The sequence below is a fragment of the Caretta caretta genome, chromosome 4 (assembly GCF_965140235.1).
Source record: "Caretta caretta isolate rCarCar2 chromosome 4, rCarCar1.hap1, whole genome shotgun sequence".
Taxonomy (NCBI): Eukaryota; Metazoa; Chordata; order Testudines; family Cheloniidae; genus Caretta; species Caretta caretta.
Window position 1 is genome coordinate 116,276,966 of NC_134209.1, and position 24,602 is coordinate 116,301,567.

Genomic DNA, 24,602 nt, shown 5'->3' on the forward strand with positions numbered 1-24,602 from the left:
GTAGTTGCCAGTGGGTGGGAGGCCCTGGGAGCATGGGGTTTTGGGGAGGGAGCTGATGTGGGGGCTGCTGACGCATTACTGTGGCTCTTTGGCAATGTACATTGGTAAATGCTGGCTCCTTCTCACGCTAGGTTGGCCACCCCTGCTTTAGCCCATATAGGTCACTCAGTCCATCAAAAAGTCTTGAGTTTTGTTTCAGATTAACTTTGTCATGAGTGCCGTATCTCATAGTGGGTTGTGCCATTGTGATTGCACTGAAGCATCCTCTTTCCAATTCTCCTTTAAGACAGCACTTTAGCTGATTTTCTCTTTCTCTCTCATGCTCTCATTCTCTCAGGCCAGATTGTCCCTGGCCCAACTCTAAGTGTATGGGTTATAGACCCTATCAGAAGCTTGCACTCCCATACAAGGGCCAAGGACAATGGCAGTTCCTGCACTCATGGAAGGGAACTCACTGCTTCCATTACATGCTCCAGGGGCAGATAAAAACATCTCAGTGGAGGTGGGAAGTGGCTGGGTCATAGTCCTGCTACTCCTCTACAGCAGTGTAAGGAGCTGCTTGATGTGGATGGGGGGAAAGTTTTGTACCATCTCAAGGGATGGTTTAGGCTGCACAGTTTCCTGTATCCCAAGCGCACAGGGAGAGTATTGTTCCTACTCAAAGTTGTGAATAAATGTAGTCTCTGAGGGTATGTTTCCTCTGCAATATAAGCCCGGCTCAAACTCTGGCCCCAGCCTACCCCCTGCCCCATCCGTCTACACAGAAATTGCACTAATCCAGGGCTCAGATCCAAGGTCCCAGGACCCTGCAGCCCTGCAACGTCCAAGTCCAAGACAAGCCAGGACTAAAGTTCAAGTCTTGTTGCTTTGCAGTGTAAACACAGCCCCATTTGAACTGTGTTTTAGGAGTCCACCAGAAGTACCCCAAAGTCCCGCGGGCCAACTTCCTTTGCGTTCTGTATCCCAACAATCTCTGGTTGACTCAATTTGAAAATGGAAGCCCTCCCTCCTTGGCATACAGCAGCAGCTCAGTGAGTCAGTGTTAACCCATTGTCTTCTGATTCTCCAAACTGCAAACACGCCATTGGAGAGCCTCCTGGGTTTGCGATGGAGACTGAGCAGAGCAAGCCTTTTGCAAAGTGTGCTGTTTCATGTTCACAGGAGCACAACCAAATTTTGGTGACTCTCTGGTGGAAGGCCAGTGAAACGGTGAACTTTAGCAAAAGTACCAGGAATGACTATGTATACCAGCAGATAGCTAAAAAGCCATCAGCTTTGCAGATTTTCCAGGCTGCTAACTACTGTAGGGAGTATATTAAGATACTGAAGAGTGAGTACTAGAAGACCAAGGATCAGAACTGCACCTTGGGCAACTCACCAACCTCATGCCCATTTTATGATGAGTTTGACCAGCTGCTGGGCACTGCACCCAGCATGGAGCCAACCATGATGCATGATGACCTGGTCATCCAGGATGGTGCCCTGCTGTCCTCTGAATCTAGCATAGGGACTAATGGGAGCCAGCAGCAGGATCTGAGTGAGGAGCATGAAGTGACTCTGTTTCGAAAACCAGTCCTGGAGCAGGATGTGAAAAAGGATCAACAACATATTCTAGGTCCATACTTGGAACAACAGTGGGGATAGTAAATGTTTATGACAGTGTCATTTGGTGGGAATAGTGTCTCAACTTGTCCATGAATGTAGACTCCTAAGTGGTGGAAAAACTTTTCCATCATGAACTTTTCCAGTGCAGCCTGCATTGACATTCATAAATCAGCCTGGCATTCTATATCATCTGCTCCATTTCTACACAGAATTCAAACAGATATGCCATCCAGGAGATCTTCATCCCAAGATACTGCCTTAGCTGTATGGTTATGACAGGGGTGGCTTTTGTTTCAGTTAAGGCCAGAAGCCATACCATTTCCCTATTCCCCCTTTCCTCCTCTTGTCTCCATTCCCAAATCATTGTGCAAAATTGATTCCAAGCAGTGGGGGAAAATGCAAATATACAACTACTAATTTCTTCTAGCCCACACCGTTATATGTGTTCAAAGTTGGATTACAAACTGAACAATGCTTCCAGATGCAGGGAACACATGCAACACACATATATATTCTACACTTTGTTTTTTCCTCACACTGGCACTAGCATTAAGGCATTGCCAGGGACAGTCTAGATTGTAAATGCCACTTTGTGATCTGTTTCAGAGTAGCAGCCGTGTTAGTTTGTATCCGCAAAAAGAAAAGGAGTACTTGTGGCACCTTAGAGACTAACAAATTTATTTGAGCTGTAGCTCACGAAAGTTTATGCTCAAATAAATTTGTTAGTCTCTCAGGTGCCACAAGTACTCCTTTTCACTTTGTGACCTGTGGCTGTATTAAGTGAAGAGCACTTTAAAAAAAATCTCTGGGTATTGCTAGTCCACTGTCTGGAGAGGTACTTGGTAAGATATGCAGGGCTGTGGTTAAAATGCCATAACCAACTCTCAAACAATAACAGAGAGAAGATTTGCTTCCACCAAAGCTTTATTTTCCTTTTGTGTGAGGCACTTGCCACTTGACTGAGAGTGAAGAATTCTCAAGAATGCTTGACAAAAGTGTCTTTAAACACTCAGACTCAACCTGGAAATGGATGTTAATTAAAAGCACTTAAAAATTGATTTGTAAAACAAAAGCATTTCCTTTGGCATGTAAAAGCCCCTTGGTATTGAAAAATGCAAGCTGAAATGACATAGGCCCTTCAATTATCCCTGAAAGCTTTGTAAATTGTTAGAATGAGGCTACTAGATTGCAAATTTACACCGTACATTTAAATGACGGAGGCATAACTGAATCCACAGAAACCATGCATAATCTGTCCATAATGTGTAAACTATTCAGAAGACAGTGAGTTCAATAAAACAAGACTTTCTCTAATTAAGCCTTTTCTATCATTGTGGCTCAAATCATAAATGTTCTCATAAAAAAGTATAGCTGCTAAAGTCATGTGTGTGTGTGTATATATATGTATGTGTGTGTGTGTGTATATATATATATATATATATATATATATATATATACACACACACACATACACACACACACAAATTTTATGTATATTTATACTACAAAAGGAGGGTCTCAGCCAATAAAAAATCCTACCTATTTTCAGTCAAATGACTGCTCTACTGAATAAAACTATGATAACACCATCGCAGCTCAAGTTTCCTCCCTCATCTTCCCCAGACTTTTTTTCCCCCACTGAATACAGACATCATTTTCTGGCTGGTCTGGGTTCCATGATCCCAGGTTCTTTGGTGTGACTGGGAGAGCATCATGTCAATTTTCTATATCCCTCGCTGATGAAGACTCCATAAATAGTCACATGCAGCCCTCCTCTGTATGTAAGACCCAGGACTTGCAAGATATTTTAGGGTGTGAAAGTAGAAAAATAGGACAATCCTTATCACTCTATGTGGTTAGAGCAAACACTGCCCAGAAAATATTCTTTCCTTCTGCCCTGCCCCACTTAGGTATTCTTTACTCAATACTAAATGCCTGTTATGAGCTAGATTGTGGTATTTGACCACAACCCGAGGCAGGAGGTGATGCAAGGCAGCTCTGGAGAGGATTGTGCACCTCCCTACAGGATTCACCTTGGCAAAGGACAGGTACATTTTGTACACCCCCCAGTCTCCCAGGAGTTCTGTCAGGAGGGCAGTTATAAAGTGCAGCTAGAGTGATACAGGATCTCCGTGATGCTTCCCAGAGCTCTCCAGTATGCAGGGGGAGTATGTACACTGCCTCATTTTTTGGGATGCTGTGGCATGCTCCTGTCTTCTCTGTCCGAGGGAGGGACCCAGGACATGGCCCTGCCTTTTCTCTTTTGGGATTGCTTATACCAAGTACAGAGGGACCAGTTGTCCCTGGCCCTTCTACAAAAGGGATAGGAAGGCTCATTTTGCCCTCCTGTCCTGTGCATCCATGGGAGGGCTGAGGACAGTCAGAATCTTTCTTTTAATTCATATAAATATAGTTCAAGTGATTGCACATGTCCATGCCACTCTAGGTGTGTGCATGCCTCATCCACATGTCCATTTCACTGTAGGTGTGTGCACGCCTCATGCACAAATGTCAGATTTTTCCCTAAGAGGTACCTGTCAGGGCAGCATGAGTGCCCTCTGGTGCCTGGGGCCACTGCACACAGGTACAAAGGACCACACAGCCGCTGACCCCCCCTCCGTTCCTTTTTACCACCAGTGATGTTTGCCAGAGCTGTTACCTTTGTATTTGCAAGTCTTCTCTCTCTTTTAGTGTATACAGTACCTGTTGTGTTAGTTTTAGTCTAGTGTAGTGTATTTTCTGGATTGTGATAAGAGTAAATTTAATTTAGTTTTTAGTAAAGCAGTCTTTGGTTCCCGTTTGAGTACCGGGTCCAGTACTGGACTTATGCCACGTTCTCCTGGATTCAAGACCTATTACTCATGGGGCAAGTCTATGCCAGTGAACATAGGGAACAAGCTGCCTTAAGTGTCTGAGAGAAACACATGGGAGTGACAAATTTCACATTTGTAGAGTGTTCAAACCTCAATCTAAAAAGGACATGGCTGTCAGACTCAAGTACCTGCTTATGGAGTCTGCACTTCACCCACCATTGGAAACTTTCTGCTCAGAGTGGGTACCAAACACATCCAAGTCTGTTAGAGGTGCTGTCTTGAGTATGAAACATCTTCCTTCCATAGAATAACAGGGTTGGAAGGGACCTCAGGAGATCATCTAGTCCAACCGCCTGCTCAAAGCAGGACCAATCCCCAATTTTTGTCCAAGGTCTTGATCTGAGTCACTAGACAAATCCTCCTCACCAGAACCAATACATCTGAAAATCCTCAAAGAATTTGGTATCGGGGCTTCTGAAGTCTGAAAGCAAGGCATCAAGTTGAGGTAAGGACACTGAGGTGAAGAAGAGACCTCCAGACACTCACATACCAAGAACAATTACTGACTCCAGAGCCCAGGAAGGACCCTTTGAGGCTGATCCCATGGCAGGTGCAGCTTGCAGTACTGCAAGGTCAGGAGCCCCTTACAGTGTGGTCTACAGCAGAGGTTTTCAAGGCAGCTCAAGAATTACTGAATGTGTCAGTACTGGCTTTTCCCACAGTGCAGGATTCCTGCCCAGTAGAAGGATTGGAAGTGCTGAGTCCTTCGTTGCTGGCTTCAGCCGCCGCGCACCATTTGGTACTGGTGGCTGCTACAGTTGCTTCATTTTCTTATATTTCATTGAGGGGGAAGCCAGCAATGATTTTCCCAGTACCTCCATCTCTGGATTCACAGCTAGTCTACCTGGTACCAGTGGAGTCAGCTCCCTTCTGGGAGGTGGAAGTGATGCATCATCAGACTCTGAGCTTCCAAACCCAAGCAGACCCAACAACCCCAGCATGGTGCCTTCCCACCATGGTACTGACCACAACCTCAGCATCCCAATGACCAATTTCCAGTGCATTTCTGGACCCCACCTCTGTATCAGTGGCCTTTTGGAGCCCTTGGGTCTTCCCTCCACCCTGTAGGGTATCTCTGCTCCCTTCCCACCCTTCCACATCAAATAGGCACAATGAGCATCTGCAACCATTAGCCTCTTTATCTTTGTTACTTGATGAGGTGGTAATCACTGAGTCTACTTCACCACTGCCTGATGATTTCAGAGCCCATCAAGATTTACTGAGGAGGGTGGTGGCAGCAGTTCTGAATATCCAGCTGGAGGAGAGGCTGTAAGAAAGGTCACACTGGCTGGTGGACATTTTGTCCTCTGCAGGTCCCTCTAGGGTAATTCTGTCTATTAATGAGGCTATCCTAGAGCCTATCAGGAATTTATGGCAGACCTATCTTCCCTGTCTCCCTCTGCTAAAAGGGGGGAGAAGAGGTATTATGTCCTTCCCCAGGGCTTTGAGCACTTCTACAGCCACCTGCCTCAAGGCCCCCTGATAAGTCTCTGCTGTAAATGAAAAGGAGAGACAGGGACACCAGAACTCAACTCCAAAAGGAAAGGAAGTGTAAAAGCTAGACTTCTTTGGCAGGAAGCTTTATTTCACAGGAGGTATACAGCTAAGGATCCCAAACCAGCAGGATTGGTATTATTTTGGCCTATGGGATATCCTAAAGTTTAAGAACAGCCTTCCAGATGAGGCAAAGCAGGAGTTCACTGCTATAATGGAAGATGGCTAATTAGTTGCCAGAACACCTTTGCAAGCAAGCCCAGATGCAGCAGACTCTGTGACTTGAGCTATGACTTCCACCATCCCTATACAGTGCTCATCTTGGCTGCAGTCATCAGGTCTTCGAGGTACAACATCTCCCATTTGAAGGCCCCTTACTTTTTTCCGAAAAGACAAATAAGAGGCTTCACAGTCTTAAGGATTCACAGGCAATCCTTAAGTCACTTGGGATTTATATACAGGCAACAAAAAGAAAAAAATTCTGCCCACAACAGTCCCAATGGTTTCAGTCTTTCATGTCCTCTATATCCCTCCTCCTCTGCATCTGCTAGTTCATCTAGGCAAACCAGGTCTTTCAAAACAAATATTTTGACCTGCTGGTCAAAAGCAGCCTACCAATTCCCAGAGTACCATCTTTCCCTTCTCCTATTTTTGCCAGTTGCTTATTTCACTTCCTATGTACTTGGTCCTGCATTATCACTGATCTGTGGGTCCTAAGCATGGTGGAACTGGGATACACCCTTCAATTTATTTCTGTCCCCCCATTTAACCCTCCTTCCCTCTTTAGGGACCACTCTCACTAGAATATGCTACTTCAGGAGGTCCAGTCTTTCCACCTTATGGGAGCCACAGAGAATGTGCTCATGGAAGGCACCTAGATACCATGGTGATTGGTAGAGGTATAAAACACAGTTGCCAACTTTCACATGGTAAATAAGCACCCGACTTTCACAATAAGCCAAAAATCAAGCTAATCCCATTTCCAAACAAGGCCAAAACAAGCCAATCTCTAAGAACACTCTATGTGACTAGATCCTCCTGGAATGCAATCTGAGACTGTGGTGGGCCCATTGTGCACCCCTGACTTTCTCCCCCCCCCCTTGCCCCTGCTTGCCAGGAGCTGATCCAAAAAAAGAAGTAATAAGCTACTGTGATGGGCTAGATCACAGAAACCCCCTTGGGGCTGCCAACTGATGTGCCAAGACTACTTCTGCCCCTGCTTTCCCTGCCAGCTTGGGACTCCAGAGCCCTGCCTGGTTATGCCAGACACGCCTGCTGGTCACAAACACAGACCCAGGTCTGAACCACGTCCCACAAACTGCAAGCTTAAGAAGTGTTCCTGTCTTTAACACTCAGATGCCCAACTCCCAGTGGGGTCCAAACCCCAAATAAATCTGTTTTACCCTGTATAAAGCTTATACAGGTAAACTCATAAATTGTTCGCCCTCTATAACACTGATAGAGAGATATGCACAGCTACTTCCCCCGTTTCCCCCCCCCCCCCAGGTATTAATACATACTCTGGGTTAAATAATAAGTAAAAAGTGATTTTATTAAATACAGAAAGTAGGATTTAAGTGGTTCCAAGTAATAGCAGACAGAATAAAATGAATTACCAAGCAAAATAAAATAAAACACACAAATCTATGCCTAATACACTAAGAAAACTGAATACAGATAAAACCTCACCCTCAGAGGTGTGCCAGTAAGCTTCCTTTTACAGACTAGTCACCTTCTAGTTTGGGTCCAGCAATCACTCACACCCTCTATAGTTACTGTCCTTTGTCCCAGTTTCTTTCAGGTATCCTTTGGGGGTGGAGAGGCTATCTCTTGAGCCAGCTGAAGACAAAATGGAGAGGTCTCCCAGGGGCTTAAATAGACTTTCTCTTGGGGGTGGACACCCCTCCCTTCCCCTGTGTAGAATCCCAGCTAAAAGATGGAGTTTTGGAGTCACATGGGCAAGTCACATGTCCATGCATGACTCAGAACTTACAGGTAGCAGCCGTGGTTCACATGCTACCTTGAACGTCCTCAGGTAGACTTCTTATGTGGATTGGAGCCTTTCAAGATCCATTGTCTGTTAAGTGTTTCTTGATTGGGCACTTAACTTGCACATTCCTTTCTCAGGAAGCTGACCAAATACTTTAGTTTACTAAGACTACTTAGAAATCAAGCAAGTACACAGCCAATATTCATAACTTTTAACACAAAAATGATACATGCATACAAAAAGGAGGAATAGATTCATTAGATCATAACCTTTACAGAGATATGTTACATGGCATATGTAGCCTAAAACATATTCCAGATATGTCATATATACATTCATAAGCATATTTCCATAAAGCCTTATAGGGTGCAACATCACAGCTACAACAAGCTACAAGCCAAAAACTAGCCAACAAGCAACTCACAAGCCAATTAAGCCAAAAACAAGCCCAATTTCTGCATTTTTTTCACAAGTTTGGCATGTCTGGTATAAAACCCTAATATATGTATGAACCTCAGCAGAGGAAGCTGTGTAGGAATATACTGAGTTAGAATATACCCTGGCCACATCCTCTTCTAGGCCAGCAGGGCCCACTTTTGAACCTAGCCTGGCCAGATGCAGGAGCCTCAGCAAAACAGGGCTTTTCATTCTGTCCATTCGGCACCATTTTGGCCCTATTTTTCGACTGATGTTTTCTTTCTCTTTGCTTGTTTTCTCACATTCACATGGTTAACCAATAATATTCAAGTTTGTGTTTTACTTCAACTGGGTTCAAACCTTGTCAAAGGAATATGCTCATCTCTACTAGAAACATTGATTATTGGGAAAATCCTAAGAAAGTAGATGCAGCGCACAAAGAATAGTTTTTTTCTTGACTGGCCTATTTTCCTTACTAGGCCAAGTGGCCCTGCAGGAACTGCTACTTGACATTCCTGAGGAGACTTCCTGCTGGTAAATGTGTTTCGAAACCAGGAACTGCATTTAAAATCTTTCCAATAGTACCCATGAGGAATATACTCTTGAAAGCTGAATGAAAGGCAGCTCATCTTTCCTTCCAAGGCTTTTCTATAGGATTATTTCAAACTACATTCCTTCTTTCTTGAAGGGTAAGAAGAACTTTTGGAATTTGGTATCTCAGATAAAAGAGGTAGGCCTTAATATTTTACCAGCTGAGTGTAGGTAAATTTGATAGATTGATAGTTTTCACTCTTCAGTAGAAATCCATCTGTGCAGGAGGGAAAGGTATTATAAATAGAGGATGGCACAGACTCCGGTGGAACTAAGGACTGTGATACTGGTTCACTTTTCTTGGAACTTCTTAGGTATTATACAAATATTATGTTTATAGCCAAAAAGTTAATTCCCCTTATGCATTATGATTCCTTGGTAGTATTCTATATCCCTAACAAATATGCTTGTTGGGCTAATTTTGTCTTCCATTTTCCAGCCTTACTTTGGCAAAATTCCCCCTGAAATAAATTGGAATTTTGCTCGAGTACAGGTGGCAGCTTCACGTTGTTAATGCAAGCTGCACAGATAAACATTTAAAAAACTTACTATTTTACAAAAAGGAATTTGTCCAAACATACTGTGGCAAAAAGAGTTTGAATTCAGCCATAACCCACCATGGAGGCATCTTGAGCATTTGTAGAACTGGCATAGCTGCCTCCTGTACTGTGCTCTTGCAGTCATAGATTCATAGATATTTAGGTCAGAAGGGACCATTATGATCATCTAGTCTGACCTCCTGCACAACACAGGCCACAGAATTTCACCCACCACTCCTGTGAAAAACCTCTCACCTATGTCTGCGCTATTCAAGTCCTCAATTCGTGGTTTAAAGACTTCAAGGAGCAGAGAATCCTCCAGCAAGTGACCCGTGCCCCATGCTACAGAGGAAGGAGAAAAGCCTCCAGGGCCTCTTCCAATATGCCCTGGAAGAAAATTCCTTCCTGACCCCAAATATGGTGATCAGCTAAACCCTGAGCATATGGGCAAGATTCACCAGCCAGATACTACAGAAAATTCTTTCCTGGGTAACTCAGATCCCACCCCATCTAATATCCCATCACAGGCCATTGGGCCTATTTACCATTAATATTTAATTACCAAAACCATGTTATCCCATCATACCATCTCCTCCAGAGGAATGGAAAACTTGTCTTATGAAAGGAGACTTAAGGAGCTTGGCTTGTTTAGCCTAACTAAAAGAAGGTTGAGGGGAGATATGATTGCTCTCTATAAATATATCAGAGGGATAAATACTGGAGAGGGAGAGGAATTATTTAAACTCAGTACCAAACTTATCGAGTTTAATCTTAAAGCCAGATAGATCTTTTGCCCCCACTGCTTCCCTTGGAAGGCTATTCCAAAACTTCACTCCTCTGATGGTTAGAAACTTTTGTCTAATTTCAAGTCTAAACTTCCTGGTGGCCAGTTTATATCCATTTGTTCTTGTGTCCACATTGGTACTGAGATTAAATAATTCCTCTCCCTCTCCAGTATTTATCCCTCTGATATATTTATAGAGAGCAATCATATCTCCCCTCAACCTTCTTTTAGTTCGGCTAAACAAGCCAAGCTCCTTAAGTCTCCTTTCATAAGACAAGTTTTCCATTCCTCGGATCATCCTAGTAGACCTTTTCTGTACCTGTTCCAGTTTGAATTCATCCTTCTTAAACATGGGAGACCAGAACTGCGCACAGTATTCCAGGTGAGGTCTCACCAGTGCCTTGTATATTGGTACTAAAACCTCCTTATCCCTACTGGAAGTACCTCTCCTGATGCATCCCAAGACTGCATTAGCTTTTTTCACGGCCATATCACATTGGCGGCTCATAGTCATCCTATGATCAACCAATACTCCAAGGTCCTTCTCCTCCTCCGTTACTTCTAATTGATGCGTCCCCAGCTTATAACTAAAATTCTTGTTATTAATCCCTAAATGCATGACCTTACACTTCTCACTATTAAATTTCATCCTATTACTATTACTCCAGTTTACAAGGTCATCCAGATCCTCCTGTAGGATATCCCTGTCCTTCTCTAAATTGGCAATACCTCCCAGCTTTGTATCATCCGCAAACTTTATTAGCACACTCCCACTTTTTGTGCCGAGGTCAGTAATAAAAAGATTAAATAAGATTGGTCCCAAAACCAGTCCTTGAGGAACTCCACTGGTAACCTCCCTCCAGCCTGACAGTTCACCAGTCCATAGCAGAGGGATGCATCTGAGTTAGGAAAGAGGAATAGCTTATGTGCATTGTACTCCAGCTATGCTCAAATGGCAAACAATCTCTTAGGAAATATTGCCATCTAATGCAAGTTAGAGTAGCTCTAGGTTGCTCTAACCCATGTCAGGGCTGTAATCAGCCCCCTTATGTCCCTATATAGCCTGCTGCATACAGGAAACTGATAAGTATTCAGACACCATATATTATCAAGAGAGCTTAATGTATCATTTCTAAACAGTTCTAGAACTGGCAATTCTGTGCTGTCATAAATTGTCATAGTGTAACGCCAATAGACAGGCCCGCCAACAGAAATTCTAGGCCCCAGAGCCGTCCCAGGAGGGAGGGGGTGAGGGGGCGGGGGGGGAGGTGCCTGGGACAGAGGTGATGAATGCATTATTTCCGTGACCGGAGTGGTCTTGCGCTCCTAGGCACCCTGCGGCCTGTCCAAGTAATTTAAAAAGGCTCGGGGCTGTTGGCCACCGCTGCGGCAGCAGGCCCCTTTTGCCCCCCTTTTGCCAACAGACTCCAGTCATCTGTGGGCAGGATCAAACCTGGGACTTCTGGAGCTTAGCGCAGGAGCCTCTACTGTATGAGCTAAAAGCCAACCGGCTGTTAACTAAGGCTGTAGAGCAGACTCAGTCTCTCACTAAGTGGTCTTGGTGCCACTAGATAGGACAGAACATTGCACCCTGGAGGTGTGTGGGTTACAATAGCTCTGTTGATTTCAGTGTTTCTTTTGTGCTGTAACTGGCCACAGCTCCACTGAAGTCAATGAAGACATGTCAATTAATGCCCACTGCAAATCTGACCCTTTCTTTCCAGACAGTGCATTTGTCTAACTGAAATATTAAGAATAAAAGATCAGAGCAAATAAGACTTACATAATTGTAATGCTCACCTGAACTAAGTTCCAGTTTATTTCATATATTTAGAGAGAGAGGTTGTGTGGGTTTTTTGTTTTGTTTGTTTTAATAACTCATTTTAAGGAAATGAAATGTTTTGTATATTTTTAAGGAGTAAAAAACTAAAAGATATAAGATCCAACTTTCAACTGCAGTGACAGCTCCCATGTTGGCCTAGCTGTTCTACCTGTATTTGCTTAGAGTAATTTGCAGAGCACTAGCCAGCAAGTAAGTTTAATTTCATATGACAAGATGTACACCTTGCAGAGCCTGTCCTATGACCCCCAAGGCCTATGTGTCAGTTTTATGCACAGATTAAGGCTTCTCACTAAGTGAATTTTTCATACATGTATAGACCGTGTTTCACAAAGCACTTTGAGGGACATGGTGAAGAACTGGCTTTGGGAACAAAGCTGGCATGACAAGGTTTGCAAAATCAGTTTGCTTACGTGTCACCATTGACAGATCAACCTTGGCATGAACACTGGCTTTCCTAGCTAAATTAGCTGTAAGCCGAGTCTCTTGAAGGCTAGAAAAGAAAATAGCATATGAGCTGAGCACTCCTGCAAGCTGCTAAGCATACTCTGCTGCCAGTTGAGTCAGTGGGAGTTGAAAAACCTTGCAAGATTGAGCCCTATATGAATAAAGTGTGTCTTTGTCGCCTCTCCTAATGGACTGAAAAATAATAGAATAAATCCCAACACACCTGCCACATGTACGAGCAAATTATGTGTTGAAGTGGGGGGAAAATGCTTAAAGAGTCTTGTTTCTTAGTAGGAATATTTTTTTCATTTCATAACATTTAATAACAGTATTTAATTATAGCAATTAGGAAGTTCACATGGATTCAACTGTATCTTAGAAAAATACATGGCTTAATTCATATGAACAATATTTTGCTTCCAAAGAGCAAATCTTTGTATTTCCTTTGGCTGTGTTCTGTATAGAGGAGCCCCACTCCTCCATCTGTCAGTTTCTTCCCTTTATGCAGTAATTATTGAACAGTAACATGTCACATAGTGCAATTAAACAGTTTGCTTATCAAGGACCAGATCTTGCTCTGAGTCACACCAATGTAAATTTGGATTAACAATCACAGAGACTCAGATGGACTTGATTCAAAGTTGCACTGGAATGGAATTTGGGCTCAAATCAATAGCTTCTCTCCCTTGTTTCCATTAAAATCCTGGATTCCAGATAATTGCCCAAACCCATTTAAGCATGTATTATTTTCATTTTCATTTTAACCAGCCTGCATTGAATTCTTATTTATCAAGGACTACGTCCACAAAAGGACTGATATGCCTAAGTCTAACATTTAGGCACCACTGAAATCTTCAAAACCCCTGCTTGCTGCCACCTAACTGTGAAGGTGCCTTAAATCCATCCCTACATACCTGAATTTCCACTATTTCCACTATTAAAGTCCCTCTTGGCATCTTCGCCTTCCTCTGTAGCATAGGGCACGGGTCACTTGCTGGAGGATTCTCTGCTTCTTGAAGTCTTTAAACCACGATTTGAGGACTTCAATAGCGCAGACATAGGTGAGAGGTTTATCGCAGGAGTGGGTGGGTGAGATTCTGTGGCCTGCATTGTGCAGGAGGTCAGACTAGATGATCATAATGGTCCCTTCTGACCTTAATATCTATGAATCTAAGTTTCTGCCAGTGAGCCTGCTGCTCCAGTGCCTATCCCATGCCTAAGCCCCGGCAGGATACTCAAACTAGATATTCCTTTGTTTATCTTGCCTGTGGGACCAGTTCCCAGAGAACACCAAAACCCACATATGTAAATGACCTAATGTGGAGCAGGAATTTGAACTTGAGTTTTCATCTTCTCTCGCTAGTGCCCTAAAGCCTGGGCTAAAAGTTATAAGGAAAGTTGCCATGTCTTCTCCCTCCCCAGCATTTGGTCACAAAGGTGACTTTCATCTTTTCTCTTTCTCCTTTATCAACAGGAAGAAAAAGAGTTAAATGGACCAAGTCCTGGGGTGGAAGATGAAACAAGATAAAAGTTCTGCTTACTTCAGCTGGCCTCCCAGAACCCTCTGAAGAGTTCTTTCTCCATTATAAAGGATAATTACATCTGTAATAAAGGGAACAATGTCCTTTTCATTCAACAGTGAGGTCAAAGGGATTGTTATTTATATTAAAATAAATTGTGCAAGCAGCACAATACAAGCAGAATAAGAATCATAAACACCTCCATTTAATTTTAGGGTGCACAGTATCTTGTAAAAAATAACCACTCCGCTGTGTTCAGGTAAGATTCTCTTCTGTGTCAGAGCTCTGCTAGGTGCAGGGACAGAACATCAGGATCAGATGGTGAGGACCAGCTGCTGGCCCTGGTATAATTTAGAGTTGCTACTTGGCAGCTTTAGGGTCCACTAAAGAACCTACATCAGTAACTTACTTAGAGTCATCACTTACTTATGGGTATCACTATGACCATCAAGTGTGACCGTCAGTGGAGGCATTGCAGTGCAGAACTACACACTTTTCCTTCCTCTGACAAACTCCTCTCGTCCTGCACAGGGTAGAACATGGAGAGCAGAGGTGAAAATCTACAGATGACAGCTATTCCCAGCAGAAAATTCCCCCGTGATGCACATTTGTGGTCGGATTATGAGCTGCACATTGGGGCTGAAAACTCACTGGAGGATATCACAGCTTCAGCTTTACCAAGACTTAGCTATTTTTAAAGTAACAGACATTTTAGTGCTCCTGTCACAGTAAGGGCTTTCTATCAGCATCCTGTAGAGCCAAACTTCCAAAAAGATAGTGTGAAGAAATTCTGCTTTCCAAAATGTCCTTTTATTCCCTTCCCTCTGCATTAAGAAGAAAGGAGTGTTATTGGCCTCCCTGCCCTATGCACAGAGGATCATGTGCATGGGTGGCAGGTGAACCCTCGCTTTGGGGAGACTAGCCAGCTGGCTGAACCCCTTCTGCCTGAAGCTCTGCCCCCCGCCCCACCGCCAGAGCACCAACCCAACCTCTGTAACAGGAGGAGCCCTGAGGGCCCCCACCCCCTGTGACTGGAAGAGTCCCAGTCTGCCCACCCCAGCCATGATGGGCTGCCCCCCCGAGTGCCAGTCCGGTCCTAGCCACGCTGGGCCCAGCTACTGGCTACCCCAAGCCGCCAGGCCAGGCCCCTGTGCCCAGCCAGCCCCCAGAGCCAAGCCACCGGGCTGGTCCCCCATGCTTGGCCAGCCCCCGCAGGCCAGCCCCCCACACCTGACCAGCCCCCAAGCTTCCAGGCCTGGGAAAATGTGCCAGCTGCTGTATTTGCTGTTACACCGGCCCCATTTATTTGTCTAAATATCTGCCTGCCCACACAGCCTGTGGTGAGGCAGATAGATCAGTCAGTAACTGTATTCACCCATAAACTCTATGGAATTGTTAACCGGACGGCAGAGTGGGTCGAAAAGGTGTTTATACAATTATTTGAAACAGGGCTAACTATAGATCTCTCCTGATTTGCCAGTGAAGGGTCTCTATTGGCAGACGCCACAATTGTGTTTTGCAGGTGTCAATGACAGTCTATGTAGCCCTAACTTCAAATGAAACTTCCTTGAGCTGGGGCACAATGCTGACAACACCAAAGTCCTCCAGTGTTTCCCACAGGGACCTCTCCACCTCTGAACTGCCACTGTTATACTGCTGTTGCTGCTCTCATCTCTGAGCTGCATTACTCTGGCTGGCCTTTGCATCCCTGCTGAAAATACTCTGCCACTGTGTCAATTAGTCTTTGCTTCCAGTGGCTTGTCTGCCTCTGCCTTAGGCAGGAGTAAAGAACCCTCTGTGTTTTTTAAATCTCGAGTTCATGTATGACGCCATAATAAAATGCTCTTGTTCGTGTATTTCTCTGAGTTGTTGTCTGTCAGCGTGCCCAGTGTGTTTCTGTGCCAGTGCTCGATTGTGTTATATTTTCCTTAATGTACAACTTGACTTTGGGCCCCAGAGGAACCATGCAAATAAAAGTGACAAATGGATATTGACAACTCAGAAGCACAGTATTTTGGTTGCTTACGGGTAAGGAGAGCTAAGGGATTTTATGACATTTAAAATCAAATACCAAAATAAGATGCTTCACAAATTCTCCACAGACTACTAATTATTTGTTAGCAACATTCATCAAATATACTCACAAAATCTAGGAGTGCTTTGCCAATATATACTCAACATAGTATTTGCCAAACACAGCTCGAGCAACTCTAGTTGTAAGCAATGTATCTGCTGTATTCCTAGTTCAATAACAAATCATTAAGCCAATGCAGGGAATCGTTGGGGTCTGTTGTGTATTGAAACATATGTAAAAATTACAAGCTGCCATTTTAAATCCTAAGGTGTTTCCTGGTCCTGCTTGAAGGCTCTAGGAGGAAAGCACACTATCTACAGTCAGTCTGCAAAGAGTCAGCTTACAGCAAGGTGAGGTAAGGTGTGCCTTTTTGCTTAGGGAGCAGCATGCTTTCTCTCTGTGTGTTATTGGTCCTTGTGTGTTAAGATTGTGGATCTTATGAAATCAAGTAGTGTTACATTGCAACCTTCCACCAGAAGTATTTTATGTTTTCATCTAACTTCTCTGTGTTTACCGTGAACATATCAGGTTCCAGATCTAATTCTCTTTCTTAGTACAAGAAGAAAATAAAAGATTTAAATGTTAATGAAATTCCCTAGGTCTGCTTATTTCCTGATATGTGTCTCTCACTAAAATACTCTCCACTCTTTCTCAGAAAGCATCAAAACCTCAATAATTTGTGGAGGCACAGTTCCTGTTTATAAAGCTACAAAGCTCAAATAGCAAAGTCCAGCAATCAAATATAGTGCTCAAAGCAATACTTGCATTTAGCAAAAAACAAGGAATCTATAGGCTGAAATTTGTTCACATAGTTTGTCAAACAATTATAAATAACAGCAGCCTTATAGGGATTCTTATGTATTCATGGACAATTTCAAAGAGGAAAAGAGGATAAAACAGCAGATAACTTGTTCACAGCTAGAGCTGTATTCAACACATATTAAGTTCAGGGTGTTTTGCCAATTTTTTCCCCACAAAGTATTTGTCAATCAGTCCCAGATTTTGTGAGTATATGTAGTATTCAAAATGTTTGACAAAGCTATTCCAGACAAATAAATAGCAGTCTTGGAGTATTGGCAAAGTGTTCAATTTTGGTATTTGGTATTCTGGATTCAAGTTCAAAACTGGTCACCCAAGTCATACACTTTTGTTCCTGTTTTCTGATTGGATTCATGAATACTAATATGCTGGAATATTGTTCAATTAAGATTCTAATGCATTTGAACAAAATCATGAATATATAATTTGGTGTTTGACCAGATCTATTCTTAGCGAATAATTCAACCAACTCCGTTGTTTTCCTATTTCTGTACTGTCCACACTTTGCAAGGACCATCTTACTGGGACATTTGCTCTTTTATTCAGATCACAACTTTATATTCATGATATTCATATTCTGTTTATATTGCTCCCTGTTGGTATCTCAAATAGCTTGCTGTGTTCCAGGCATTCCAGTCCTTCTTGTGTTATCTGTTCAAAATCAGTGCAGAGAAGAATGTAAGCATGATTTACATTGGATTCTGATGTGTTTATGTTTGGTGTGAAAGTTTGCTCCTCCTACCTTATGACATTTAAAAGGACAATAGTCATATGTAAAATACTATCTCTCTATTTTCTTCAAACAACTGAAATTACCTTTTCTTAAAACCAAGGAAAAGTATTTAACTATTTCTGTCAAAAGCTTACAAAATACTGAGGCTACCAGGAGAATCAGAATTTGGGTAACATTTTTAAGATGCTGATCAAAAGTCTTGAAATGAAAAGCATTAAGGAACTTGTGATGACAATTGCATTTCAAACAGTTCAGGTAAGTGTCACAATGTTGTACAATCAAATACATGCATTGAAAATGTTTAGGGGTAAGTGTTCCACTCTATCATTAGTAGTTCTGTAAAATGGACAGATAAGGTGCAGGAGCTTTCAAAACTATCTGTCATTTAATTTCTTCCCAGTGGTATTTTTCTCAGATTTTTAGATTATGTTAAAATAATAGGCATACAGACACATAGGAATTACCAGACTGTGTGAGACCAGTACTTGATCTAGACCAGTGACCACTACGAGATGCTTTAGAAGAAGATGCAAGAAATCCCACAGACGACAATTAAGGAATAATTTGCCCAACGAGTCTCAGACTTCATGGCTTCAGGAACAGAATAAGAACCGCAAAAGAACAGAAGTTTCTTCTTAGCTTCCGTGAATGAATAGTTGGGTTATGCCCTGGATCATGAAGGTTTGTAACCCTTATGGACTCTGCCCAACACAGCTGAGCTAGCACTGAGGAGTAAGTAAACTGCACCAGCTAAAGTGCCAATGCAACTTACTTGCCCCACGGAGCAAGAGGGAAGCAGGGAGCAAAGTATGATTCTCAGCGTTGGAATTCAATCCCAGCTGTGCTTTTAGGGCATTGAAACCACTCACTGCCCCTTGCTCAGAGTGGATTGCAAGGTGTGAACACATCCCTATATATAAATATTTTCCCAGCTATCTGTTGTAATTGTGAGCTTTCTTATTATCCATTTAAATGTCTAATTATTTTGGAGTCCTGTTAAGCCCTTGGACTCAGTATGTCCACAGGCTAATTGTGCATTATATGTAAAAAATATTTCCTTTTTATCCATTTCCACATTTAAATTTCTTGAAGTTGCTGATCTACCTTCCCTCTGCCATCTATTATTTAGTATACCTTTATCATTTCTCTTCTTATTCATTTCCTCTGCAAAATAAACAGTCCTGGTGCTTTCACGCTTCCTTCATGTTGACATTTTGTCAAGCCTCTAGTCACACTCATCACAAATCTCTGAACCTCCTTTGCTTCCTGCTGTCTTTCTGAAGGAGAATGATCAGAACTGACACAGCATTCCAGGTGATAGGATACCATTAATTTATATAATGATATTATAATATGTTGGGAGGTTCTTCAAAATCTTCTTCACTAATCTAAACTCACTTGTGTCTTCTTCAAGTTTTGCTACTTCACTGCTTACTCCATTTGCCATATCACAGACATATTCAGCAACACTGGTCCTACTAGAAACCTTTGTGACTCCTGAAATATGAACCATTTGCCAAGGTTAAAATTTATTGTTTCTTCCTGCTATTTTTTTCTGTCTCTCAGCTAGTTTCTGATCCAGAAATATGTAGTTTCCTTAATTGTAAGGGACTTTGTCAACGGCTTTTTGAAAGTCCAAATAAATTATGCCAGCTGCTTCTACATTATCCACTATTTGATTGACATCTTCAAAGAATTCTAATAGATCAGGGAGGCACAATTTTACTTTGCAGAGTCTGTGCTGGTTAATCTCTCTTAAAACATCATTTAGCTGTTTCATGAATCTATTTTAAACCTATTTACATGCTATTGGCGTCAAGCTAACCAGTCTGTAACTCCCAGGGTCAACCCTCTTGCTTTTTAAAAAAATATGGTATACTGGATAGCTTTTAGTGAGTGATTACATATTTTTGTTAGCAGGTCAGCCACTTCATTCATTATGTTGCTTCAGAATTTTTCTTCATACATTCCATCTGGTCCAGGTGACTTACTGCTCTTTAATTTATCAATTTGTTCTACTCTACAAGCACCACAATCCCTGATAGTAGTTTATCTCTGTTATATGACAAAAGTCATCTTTATAACCTGAAAGGATCGGGACTATTGAATTTAGGAAAAAAACACAAATAGGAGGGACCTTCACCGAGGTACACAATACAATGAGTGCTACAGAGAAGATAAATCAGACACTTTAATTCAGGGGTTCTCAAACTGGGGGTCGGGACCCCTCAGAGGGTCGTAAGGTTATTATGTGTGGGGGGGTCATGAGCTGTCAGCCTCCACCCCAAACTCCGCTTTGCCTCCAGCATTTATAATGGTGTTAAATATATTAAAAAGTGGTTTTAATTTATAAGGTGGGTCGCACTCAGAGACTTGCTGCGTGAAAGGGGTCACCAGAACAAAAGTTTGAGAATCACCGCTTTAATTTAATATACTCCTACTATTTTTTTTTTCCAAAATGTGGTTCATTTCAAATAATAGAATTTATTTTTACCTTTTGGGGGGGGAGGGGACCCTAAACGATTACACACAAGAACATTTCATTATGAGAAATGTTATTTAGGTTGCTAAACCAAGCCCTTGGAAAATGTCAGAGTTACGTGTGACCTTAATTCGGACCCTTGTTTGTGTGTAGATCTTTGATTATAGGATCACAGCCTATTTTTTCCACAAATCTCTTGCTTCATTCAGTGCACAGGATGGATGCAGGAAGGAGTGGAATTAAGGTTGCATAGGCAAATGTAAACCTGGCTTTTCCAAATTTTTGAGTGCTTGATTTTGCAGCCCCAAAATATTCTCTTAATGTAGTCATTTCTATATAGCTTATATAGATAATGAAAACATCCAGAGTAACAATAATGAGCATTTAAAATATACACACAATTTTTTGGAAAGATATAAACTTTCATAGTTTAGGATGCAAGACAAACAATTTCTAAGGCCCCAGTTCAACAAAACACAGGATTAGCATGTAAAAGGTTTTTAATTTTAGGTACATGCTTAAGTCCCGTTGATGACAATGGGACTTAAGCTCCTGCTAAAAGATAAGCACATGCTTAAGTGTTTTGCTGAACAAGGATGGACTTAAGTATGTGTTATGTGCTTTGCCAAATCAGGGCCTAGCTGACAGGGATAAGGAAGACACTTTCCCTATGGGAAGGAGTGATGTTGTATGATTGAAACATGATGATTTATGTCATTAATATTGCCACTGTTAGACAATTGCAACAAATCTTATACAAAGTATACCATGTTTCAGAGTAACAGCCGTGTTAGTCTGTATTCGCAAAAAGAAAAGGAGTACTTGTGGCACCTTAGAGACTAACCAATTTATTTGAGAATAAGCTTTCGTGAGCTACAGCTTACTTCATCGGATGCATACTGTGGAAAGTGTAGAAGATCTTTTTATATACACACAAAGCATGAAAAAATACCTCCTCCCACCCCACTCTCCTGCTGGTAATAGCTTATCTAAAGTGATCACTCTCCTTACAATGTGTATGATAATCAAGGTGGGCCATTTCCAGCACAAATCCACTGTTTATCAAGAATGTCTGGGGGAGGGGGGCGAAGGTAGGAAAAAACAAGGGGAAATAGGTTACCTTGCATAATGACTTAGCCACTCCCAGTCTCTATTCAAGCCTAAGTTAATTGTATCCAATTTTCAAATGAATTCCAATTCAACAGTTTCTCACTGGAGTCTGGATTTGAAGTTTTTTTGTTGTAATATAGCAACTTTCATGTCTGTAATCGCGTGACCAGAGAGATTGAAGTGTTCTCCGACTGGTTTATGAATGTTATAATTCTTGACATCTGATTTGTGTCCATTTATTCTTTTACGTAGAGACTGTCCAGTTTGACCAATGTACATGGCAGAGGGGCATTGCTGGCACATGATGGCATATATCACATTGGTGGATGTGCAGGTGAACGAGCCTCTGATAGTGTGGCTGATGTTATTAGGCCCTGTGATGGTGTCCCCTGAATAGATATGCGGGCACAGTTGGCAACGGGCTTTGTTGCAAGGATAGGTTCCTGGGTTAGTGGTTCTGTTGTGTGGTATGTGGTTGCTGGTGAGTATTTGCTTCAGGTTGGGGGGCTGTCTGTAGGCAAGGACTGGCCTGTCTCCCAAGATTTGTGAGAGTGTTGACTCCAGCGAGAAACTGTTGAATTGGAATTCATTTGCAAATTGGATACAATGAACTTAGGCTTGAATAGAGACTGGGAGTGGCTAAGTCATTATGCAAGGTAACTTATTTCCCCTTGTTTTTTCCTACCCCCACACCCCCCCCAGACGTTCTTGTTAAACGCTGGATTTGTGCTGGAAATGGCCCACCTTGATTATCATATACATTGTAAGGAGAGTGGTCACTTTAGATAAGCTATTACCAGCAGGAGAGTCGGTTTGTGGGGGGGGGGTGAGAAAACCTGGCTTTGTGCTGGAAATGGCCCACCTTGATTATCATACACATTGTAAGGAGAGTGGTCACTTTAGATAAGCTATTAGTAGCAGGAGAGTGGGGTGGGAGGAGGTATTTTTTCATGCTTTGTGTGTATATAAAAAGATCTTCTACACTTTCCACAGTATGCATCCGATGAAGTGAGCTGTAGCTCACGAAAGCTTATGCTCAAATAAAGTATACCATGTAAGGTGTCAATGGAAAAGTTATGATTCGCTGAGAATGATTATTTTTATATGCATGTGTCATTTTTGTATCAGAAGTTATGAATATTGACTCTATACCTGTATTTCCAATGTGTTTGCTCCTGTGGTAACACCCACAAGGTAGATAACATCCAGTCTAGCCAGAACATTCTGAATGGACCATTCAAGTGATGGCCCATTAAAGAACACTTAGCTATCAAAATGGGTCATAGAAGAAGCTTGTCATCACCCCCGTGAGCCTCCCAGTGGACTCTTTAGCCAAAATATGGGTAATGGCTGATCCTATGAGTCATCAAACATATAAGGGCATGTGACTTAGTCATGTGACCCTGGACTCCATCTTGTGCCTGTAATTTTCCACGAACTAAGACTAAGAGCATTCCCTCCACATGGGAAAAAGTATAAAAGACCCTGGGAGCATCTCAATTTTGCCCCTTTCCTGTTCTGACCTGTAGATTAATACCAAAAGGATCATTCCAACCAATCGACTGAGGACCTTCCAATCTTTCAGTAGTTACCAGAAATTTTACAAGCCAGATGTTTATTCCATGACTGCTTCAAACCTGATATAAGAACTGTGCAATAATTGCATATATTTGATTTCCTTAACTATTTTAACTTTCTCCTTATTCTTTTCTCTTATAAACTTTTAGTTACTAGAGACTAAAGGAGTGGCAACAGCATGATTATTTTGACAGGTTTCAGAGTAACAGCCGTGTTAGTCTGTATTTGCAAAAGGAAAAGGAGTACTTGTGGCACCTTAGAGACTAACCAATTTATTTGAGCATAAGCTTTCGTGAGCTACAGCTCACTTCATCGGATGCATACTGTCGAAAATACAGAAGACTTTTTTATACACACAAACCATGAAAAAATGTGTGATTATCACTACAAAAGGTTTTCTCTCCCCCCACCCCCCTCTCCTGCTGGTAATAGCTTATGTAAAGTGATCACTTTCCTTACAATGTGTATGATAATCAAGGTAGGCCATTTCCAGCACAAATCCAGGTTTTCTCCCCCTCTCCCTCCCCCCAAAAAACCCCATGATTATTGGGTAAGATCTGAGCTATATATTGACCTAGTTATGTGGCTGATCATTTGACATCAGAAGAACACTTTGTTTGATGGAGATTGGTTTGCAATAACCACTCATCATTAAGTCTAATGTCTAAGAAGACAGCAGTTTGGACTTCTTGTTAACCAGTGTGTGCTGAGATAGAAGTTTACTTTTGGTTCTGGCCTGGTATATCTAATAATAAAATAACCACGAGTTTGGAGGTGAATCTGCCCTATTTCTCAGCAACTCATCCTGAATTTGGCATCCTCAGTTGTGCCCACTGAGGCATGGTGACAGAAGGTTATTTCATAACTACCTACTGCAGGGTTTATTGTATCTTCCTCTAAAGCATCTGGTATTTGCCACTTTCAGAGAGAGGGTGTTGGATTCAGTCTTATCCAGTTTGTCAATCTCAATGTTCCCATATTTTTTCAACCTCTTCTCATATGGAATTCTCTCTATGCTTCTAATTACCTTTGTTTCCTCAACTCTCAACCAATTCTATTTCTCTTATAACCTTTTTGGGATGAGTTGAATAGAACTGAAAACTGTATACCAGATGAAGACATACCATTGATTTAAATAATGGCATTAGAATATTTTTGTGCATTTGAACTTAAGAAAAATTGTAATGCAGAACAATTTCTCCTTACTGCCTCTAAAGTCAGCAGCTACTGAAAATGGGACTCTCCAGGCAAGAAAGTGTAAGAATTCTTGCTCATGCCATCCCATACTAATTAATTTGGGCAAACTTTAGCAGGTCTAGAGGTACAGGATATTTCCCCATAGATTTAATGCCCCCCCAAACTTCTACAAATGTATCTGAACATTCAGCTTCTGCTCCCCACTTCATTGTTCTGTTCTGCATCTTCCAACTTTTTACTTTTCTCGTTCTCTTTCTGACAAATCTTTCAGAATTTTATTTATCATTTAATTCAGACAGCTTCCTAATCATAGAGTCATAGGACTGGAAGGGACCTCAGTAGCTCATCTAGTCCAGTCCCCTGCACTCATGGCAGTACTAAGTATTATCTAGACCATCCCTGACAGGTGTTTGTCTAACCTGCTCTTAAAAATCCCCAATGATGGAAATTCCACAACCTCCCTAGGCAATTTATTCCACTGGTTAACCACTCTGACAGTTAGGAAGTTT

General features: G+C 42.1%; 1 long non-coding RNA gene across 1 annotated transcript in view; it reads left to right on the plus strand.

Moving 5' to 3' along the window:
* Positions 1-16,447: 16,447 nt before the first annotated feature.
* Positions 16,448-24,602, plus strand: part of LOC142071783 (uncharacterized) — a 192,488-nt gene continuing 184,333 nt past the window's right edge. The window contains exon 1 of the long non-coding RNA XR_012667977.1: positions 16,448-16,524. This is a non-coding gene — a long non-coding RNA (uncharacterized LOC142071783). The remainder of the gene's footprint in view (positions 16,525-24,602) is intronic.